Source organism: Orycteropus afer, unplaced genomic scaffold, assembly GCF_000298275.1.
Source record: "Orycteropus afer afer isolate SDZICR_OR568_19922 unplaced genomic scaffold, OryAfe1.0 scaffold00017, whole genome shotgun sequence".
NCBI lineage: Eukaryota > Metazoa > Chordata > Mammalia > Tubulidentata > Orycteropodidae > Orycteropus > Orycteropus afer.
Genome location: NW_006921604.1, coordinates 4,100,622 through 4,108,335, shown reverse-complemented (window position 1 = coordinate 4,108,335; position 7,714 = coordinate 4,100,622). Strand labels below are relative to the sequence as shown.

Genomic DNA, 7,714 nt, shown 5'->3' with positions numbered 1-7,714 from the left:
GATAAATGGAGAAAAGATTGAAGTTGTCAAAGACTTCATATTACTTGGTTCTACAATCAACACCAATGGAAGCAGCAGTCAAGATATCAGACAACATATAGCATTGGCCAAATCTGCTGCAAAAGACCCCTTTCAAGTGCTGAAAAGCAAAGATATCTCTTTGAAGACTAAAGTGTGTCTGACACAAGCCATGGTATTTTCAGTCGCCTTATATACATGAGCTGGACAATGAATAAGTAAGACCGAAGAAGAGTCTAAGCTTTTAAGTTGTAGTGTTGGTGAAGAATGCTGAAAGTACCATGGACTACTAAAAGAACTAACAAATCTGTCCTGGAAGAAATGCAGCCGGAATGCTCCTTATAAGTGAGAATGGCCAGACTTAGTCTCACCTACTTTGGTCATGTTGTAAGAAGGGACCATTCCCCAGAGAAGGATATCATGCTTGGTGAAGTGGAGGGCCAATGAAAAAGGGAAAGGCTCTCAACAAGATGGATTGACACAGTGGCTATAACAACGGGCTCAGGTATAGCAAAGATTGTGGGGCTGGCATAGGACTGGGCAGTGTTTCATTCTGCTGTACATAGGGTCGCTATGAGTTGGAAATGACTTGATGGCACCTAACAACAACAACCTTAATTGCTACTCTACAAAAACCTTAGTTCCCATAACCAAAGTGGGACATTTAGACCCTTGTTTCTTAAGAGGAAGAAAAAAAGGAAGCCTTAATGGGTTAAATTCCAATGTATGAAGTCTCATCACCAGGACAACAACATGCCAAGGAATTGATATTGCCATAGCATAAGTAAAATCCAAATAGATTCAGTGCCTTTTATTGATGAATAGCCACTGTAGCAAAAACTATCATTTCTGGGACATTTGCTTCAGATTCAGTATGTGATGAAAAGAATTTGGCCATATAAAGTAGCTGAAGAAAAATAATGAGAATTGGTTCACTGACAGCATTTAGAAATCCCAGGACTGTTTTGAAATCGATGAATCTATCAATAACCAGGAGGTCTGTACAGATACAACATGGATCTTAACAATAATGCACCAGCATGCACTACCCAGGAAAGATGTAATCAACATGTTATTACATCCAGATAGCACGATGCCCTTCCCAGAGAGGTCTCCCAGAGGGGACGGGAGAAGAAGTGGAAGGAGCCCATCTGTCTTCAGTGACTGAGCCCAGCCGTTGTCTTTGGAGACTTCGGAAGGAAGAGTGCAAAGGAGGGAAGAGAAGGAGGGAAAAGAATGAGGGGTGTGTTAAATCACAGACCTCTATTCAACCAGATGGAAATGAACTCAGAATCTAGCTATTATTATTAGGAACAAATGGTGGAAAGAAGTTTCTGGAGTCAGTATTCGTTTGTCACCTGAAGACTCAGAAAAAGCTTGTTTGAAATAAAAGTGTTAAGCAGTCTCTAGTGGTTTCTATAGTGGGATGTGACCATTACAATGACAAATGGTTAGTTTTCCATGATGTACATTTTATCTTGCCCTAGAAATAGCAGTTTTGAAGCATGGTGCTGTCTGAACCCCTAGGGGTGTACCAGTTCCTAAACAAAAAAGAGAGAGAGAAACTAAGCACTTTTATTAAATAAATTACATTCACTATTTTCCAGCTCCATGCAGAATTGTCAGAGTTCATTTCCATTTGGGTGAATGAAGGTTTTTTTCTTTCTCAAAGCTTGTGAGCACTTCTCAATATGCAGCTGTAAGTCCCTTTCCTGCCTCTTAATAAAGTGACTAACAATTTAGAATGTTCACATTAAGAGCAGGTTGTAATTATAATTAGAATATATAATAGCATGGATTTCTGCTTATCAGAGGGTTAATTTTAGTCTCTTCTCCAGAATGTATTTGTTTCCAAACAAGACTTTCGTTGTTAATAACAGTGTGATCACATGCATTATTGAGGCATTTTTTTTTTCCTGTATTTTATCTATTAGTGCTTGTTCCCATATTTTTCATGTGATCAGCATTTTCCTCCCAATTGTTAGTGGGGCTATTTGTTACACAAATTACATTCACCTTGATTTGGTTTTAGGTTTGGCATTAATCTTCTCAGGAATTATTAGAATATACTTACTGCCTCTTTGAATGTGTGTTACATTATACAAGCTCAGAAAAATTAAATGCTACAACTTGAACCAGAAGTCCTGTGTGAATTTAAGTGTTGGTAGTCCCCTTACACTCAACTATAGAGGTCACTCAAGACCCTGAATCCTCTCAGCTAAAGGGCAAACCTGACCTCTGGGGTGGAACCAGAAGTCTCAAGTTATTCTTTGAATAATGGCCTTCTCCAATGTTTTGCTGCAACTCCTGGATGTGGAGGTCTGAAGGGAATGGAGCAGGGTGGAAGGTGAAAACTAGAGGTCCCATGTCAGCTGTGGCAACCTGTGTGCCTCCCTTTCCTGTTTGCTGGGGTGGGGAAAGCTATAGAGTAGTTGCAGTGTGGCCCTGGGCAGGTGATCAGAGGGAGGGAGCCCTGCTATGGCTGCCCCTTCAAGTGACTTCTCTCTTCTAGCATAGATTAAATATGTGAAAGAGCTCTGGTGGCTCAGTGCCTAAGGCATTTGACTACTAATCAGAAGGTTGGTGGTTCAAAACCACCAACCACTCTGCTGACGGAAGACAGGGTAATCTACTTTCATAAAGATTTACAGCTTCAGAAACCCAGTAGGGGTGGCTGTGAGTCAGAATCAACTTGAAGGCAGTGGGTTTTTTTTTTTTTTTCTTTTTTTGGTGGAAGGGGGCAAGGGGTCTAGTGAAGCAAGAAGGGGCAGGCATAGATATGCCACCACACTATTATCCAACATGTTGGAGGCTTCAAAGTTGGGGAAGAGAAAAGAATGTCTCTGGCTTTGTCTTCTCTACCTGGGTCACATGGCTGAACCTCAGACCTATTCCTTTCTATGAACCAGAGTTGCAACTGGGATGAAGATGCACAATGGCCAGCAAAGGCCCATTGGAATGTTTGTATGCTCTGAAGGAATTGGTGGGCCCCAGGGACACTCAGATCTCTACCCTAAAGCCTGAAACAATGGAGAGGTCCTCTCTGGAAGTCCAGAGGATCACAGTGTATGAGGATAAAAGAAAGTGAGAATCCAGCTTGTCTTCTGACCACACTGGTTAATATTCCTTTGAAGGAGAATGTCGAGAGTGCAGGCAAAGTGGATGCCTGAATGAGGGGTTTAGTGAGTAATACTATCTTAAGTATCAACATGAGAGCACTTTGCACCAACATAAATAATGGCTCTTTAAAAAAAAAAAATGAGAAGAATTAATTTGACTGAACTTGAAGCATTGCAGCATATGAACACTTGGTAGAACATGCAACATTTACAAATTGAATTTTACCCTTGTGTCTCATCAAAAAAAAAAAAAACAACCAACCAGCCCCAACTTACTGCCATGGAGTTGGATCCGACTTAGCGACCCCTCCTTGGGTTTTTGAGGCATTATCACTACAGAAGCAGATTGCCCAGTCATCCTTCGGAGGAGTGACTGGTCAGTTTGAACCACTGGCCTTCTGGTTAGTAGTCAAATGTCTTAGACACTATCAGCACATACACGCAGGAAAAGAGGAAGTGTTAAGATGCAGACATCTTGACATTGTACTACATCCCTAGCCTTTCCCCTTCTGGGGAAGTGAGTGAGAGGGTGTGTCTACTCAGGCTTCCATAAGTGTGTGCGCATATCCAGGAGAGGACTCTCCTCTGACATGTGTAGGTCACTCCCATCAGTCACCACACTGCAGTTTCGCCCCCTAAAACCTGGCCATCTCCTCATGGCACTGCAGGTGAACTTGAGGTTTGGGTCAGCTAGACTCTAAGCTCCCAAGTGCTTTTCTCAAGGAGTGCTACTACACTGCCTGGCATGGGGGCCAAGCCCCATGAGAGTCTTAATCACACAGTACGTGGCAGCTTGTCACTGAAGAAAGCTCTCTTTAGAGAACTCTGCTAACTCACTTTCGTTTAAAGGTGGTAAGAATGTATGCAACAGCTTTATGACAAATTACCTAAGGACTCAGTTACACTGGGAAGAGAGAGAAAAAGAAACAAGCAAAGTCTAATTCCTCAATGATCTTTGCTTTGTGGAGGACCAAACACACTGCCATCGAGTCATTGATGACTCATAGCAACCTCTTTGGGTTTCCAAGGCAGTAAATCTTTATAGAAGTAGATTGTCTTATCTTCCTCCCATGGAGCAGCTGGTGGGTTTGAACTGCCAACCTTCTAGTTAGCAGCCAAAAGCCTTACCCATTATGCCACCAGAGCTCTTTTTGTGGAGGACAGTAGAGAACAAAAGTTAACAATTGGACATGACCTGAATACTAATGAAATGTCACTTGTCTTTGCTGTTGTTGTTGTGTACCATTGAGTCAGACCTGACTCATTGGGTTTCCGAGGTGGTATCACTATGGAAGTAGACTGCCCTACTTCCTTCTGAGGAGTGGCTGGTGGGTTTAAACCGCCAGCCTTCTGGTTAGCAGTCAAGTGCCTTAGGCACTACGCCACCAGAGCTCCTTATCTTTGGGCCTCAGTGTATTGACAACAGTGGTGATCATAGCTCGTCTTTTACGTTGGAGGAAACTGAGGCACAGACGGTGATACATTGCCTGGGATCACACACAAATAATTTGTAGAACTATGATTTTGCCTCAGTGCTGATTAACCTGAAAGTGGTGTTCAGTAAGGCTATTTAAGCATCAAAACTTGAGAAAACTCTCTCCCTGACTCCCCCCCCCCAAGGGTTTTCCTTCCTACGGATGAAAACAGAAGATAGGGAATTTTAACGTCCTTAAACTTTGGGAGGATTTTCTTAGTATATTTATTTAACACATACTTTCCTGTATTAGAGTTGACATGCCCTGCCTTTCACTACTCTGAGTTTGCTTCTGAATAATGTTCCTTATTTTTCCTGTCTCACAGGGCTTCTGGGAATTAAATAGTTTAAAAAAAAAAAAAAGTGTGGCAGTGTGACCATGAGGGGAGCTAAAGCTCAGGGAGGGTTCAGTGTTCAGACCCTGTGAGAAAGGTGATGGGTAGAGCAGCTTATTAAGGAACTAGACTTTGCACTTTATTTTCCCCTCTCTTAATGCAACCAAGTCCTCGGGTCAGAGAAAAGGTAATGTCTCTTGGCAAGGCAATTAGGAAAGGCCCACTAGCTTCCAAATTTCCATGTGAGAAAACTAAGGCACAGAGACATTAAGTTTATTGCTTGAGGTCACACAGCTAGAAAGAGCAGAAGGAAGATTTTAATCCCACCAGACTGCTGCTATCTACTTACCTTAAAGAGAAAAAATAAAATAAATCTACCAACCCAGTTGCCATTGAGTTGATTCCAACTCTTGGTGACAACATGTGTTTCATTGGGTATTTAATGACTGATCTTTGAGAAGTAGATTACAAGGCCTGTATCCAAGGTGTCCCTGGGTGGATTTGAACTGCCAGGTTTTAGGTTTGTAGCTGAGCACATGACTGTGTGCACCACCTAGAAGGGCCCACAAGTGCTTTCGGAATCTGAACCTGGTAGCTCAGCATTACTAAAGAGGCAAGAAAAAGAAGCCTCCCCACTCTGTAGATGTATTTTTGCTCCTTTGTTTCCCCGTGGTGTGGTTGGAAATTGTCCCTCATGTGAGGGGCTGCAAGGGTCTGCTCTGCAATCATGCTGACTTCATGTCTTCTGACACCTCAGTACTTTCACAGTTAGGTAGATGAGCATCGAAGTTGGTGGGTGGAAGTAACACAAAAAGTAAAAATGAACCATCTTATAAAATAATTATATATCGTATTTTTTCTGCTAGGAATATGATTTTAAAAAAAGAAACTTTTTACACTGTGACTAAAAATAGAAGCATAGGAACTCTTGTCTTAGAGTAATTCTTGGTATGATTTTACTTAAAACTGTAATCAAACACCCCACGTTGTAAAGTGAAACGTATTTGCAATAAACATAAACTCACATTTAGGTTTTAAAGGAAAACTTGTTCTAATCTCACAAAACATTTAGCAAATAACCTTTGAGTTCACATGAGCCACCCACACAAAAACCAAAATGACTACAGAAACAGACACACACACACACACACACACACACACACACCAAAAAAGCAACTGTCTGTTGACAACCAGGCTTTCAGTTCTGTGAGTTTTTCCTCCATAAATAATCTGTGTATTTCAAAAGTGATCATTTTTTTAAAGGTTTCTCCTGGCATAGTTTTGTCTCGCCATGTTTTAAAAACAAGACTTAAATGTGTAAATCATGGGAACAATGCATTTTTGGAGGGGAGATCTTTAATATACGTGCTTTTTAGGTACCAAAAGTGTCAAAATCAAGCATTAAGATGATGTATTCTTTCTGCAGTGCATCTGTTTATCTTTTATGAAATCTCAAGTTTGATAAATCACCAGAGATAAAAACATCATTTTTAACCTATCGTAGATCCCAAATGCCAGGAGAAAAAAGTAGTGCCGTGTCTCCTTTTCATGAATTTACCTCTCTCTTTGCGTATGAGTTATGGTGCTTTATTTGCAGAGAAAACTTAATGCTCTATTAACTTGAAAATGATGGCTTTTACTCAGAAACGTGAGAACTGAAAAGAAAAAGCATTCATTCTCTGAGATGTTATTGTTTAACAAGTTTAAGTACATGCTTAAAGGGACATATAAAAAATGTTAGATTGGAAAAATGATCACAAAATAACTAAAATTGATGTTTTTTTAAAAAAATCCAGTATTTCACTTAGGACTCCTTATCTGGTGCATCAAAAGTGGATATTGAATATTTGATAGGAACATGTCATTTAATATCAATGTAGGTAGTGATTGATGAAGCTATCTCAGATGATATTTCTCCCTTCAGATTACTCAGAAATTCTCGTTAGCCTGGAAAATAAAGAAATCCCCTGATATATATAATTAGAGGTAAAAATTAGACTGTGTCTGAGAGTACAACCTGTTATCAGATGCCATCAAGGAGAGTTCATCTCACAACCACCCCATGTGACATAGTAGAAATGCCCCATAGGATTTTCTAGGCTGTGATCTTTTACAGAAACATCACCAGCTCTTTTCTCCTGTGGGGCCACAGTGGGTTCGAACCACTAACCTTTCAGTTAGCAGCCATCCACTTAACTGTTTTGCCACTGAAGCAAGGCCAAAAAGGATTTGTAGTATAGATGGCTTCTAACCTCTGCTTACAGTGAACAGAGAAGAAAATGCATTAACAAAAAGAGTAAATTGGTCACTCTCTCTCTCTCTTTCACTGCTGTCAAGTCAGATCCAGCTTGCAGCGACCCTCCTTGGGTTTCCAAGGCAGTATCTCTATGGAAGTAGATCGCCCAACCTTCTTTTGGAGGAGTGGCTGATGGGTTTGAACCACCAGCCTTCTGGTTAGCAGTCAAATGCCTTAGACACTACACCCCAGTGCTCCCTTAGGCACTATTATATGGCAGGAAAAAATGGCTTTTCTAAGTGTTCAAAATAGCTGTTTCTCAGTATATAATACAGATTCTTGATGAAGTGAAAATTAGAGTTCCTTAGTTTGTGTATGTTGTATAGGTCTTCAGTTCTGGGCATTTTAAGTACATTAAATGTTATGCAAACCCATTCCAACCCGTGGACATGAAGTTGAGTTTTTCTGGTAATGACTATAAACAGATTTTTGTAGCAACTGATGAAGGAGATACACAGGTTCTACTCTAAGC

At 40.7% G+C, this 7,714-nt stretch overlaps 1 protein-coding gene across 1 annotated transcript in view; it reads left to right on the top strand.

The window, feature by feature from the left end:
• ACOXL (acyl-CoA oxidase like) overlaps positions 1 to 7,714 on the top strand; it is a 613,336-nt gene that overhangs the window by 479,823 nt on the left and 125,799 nt on the right. The gene's annotated exons all lie outside the window — the stretch shown is intronic.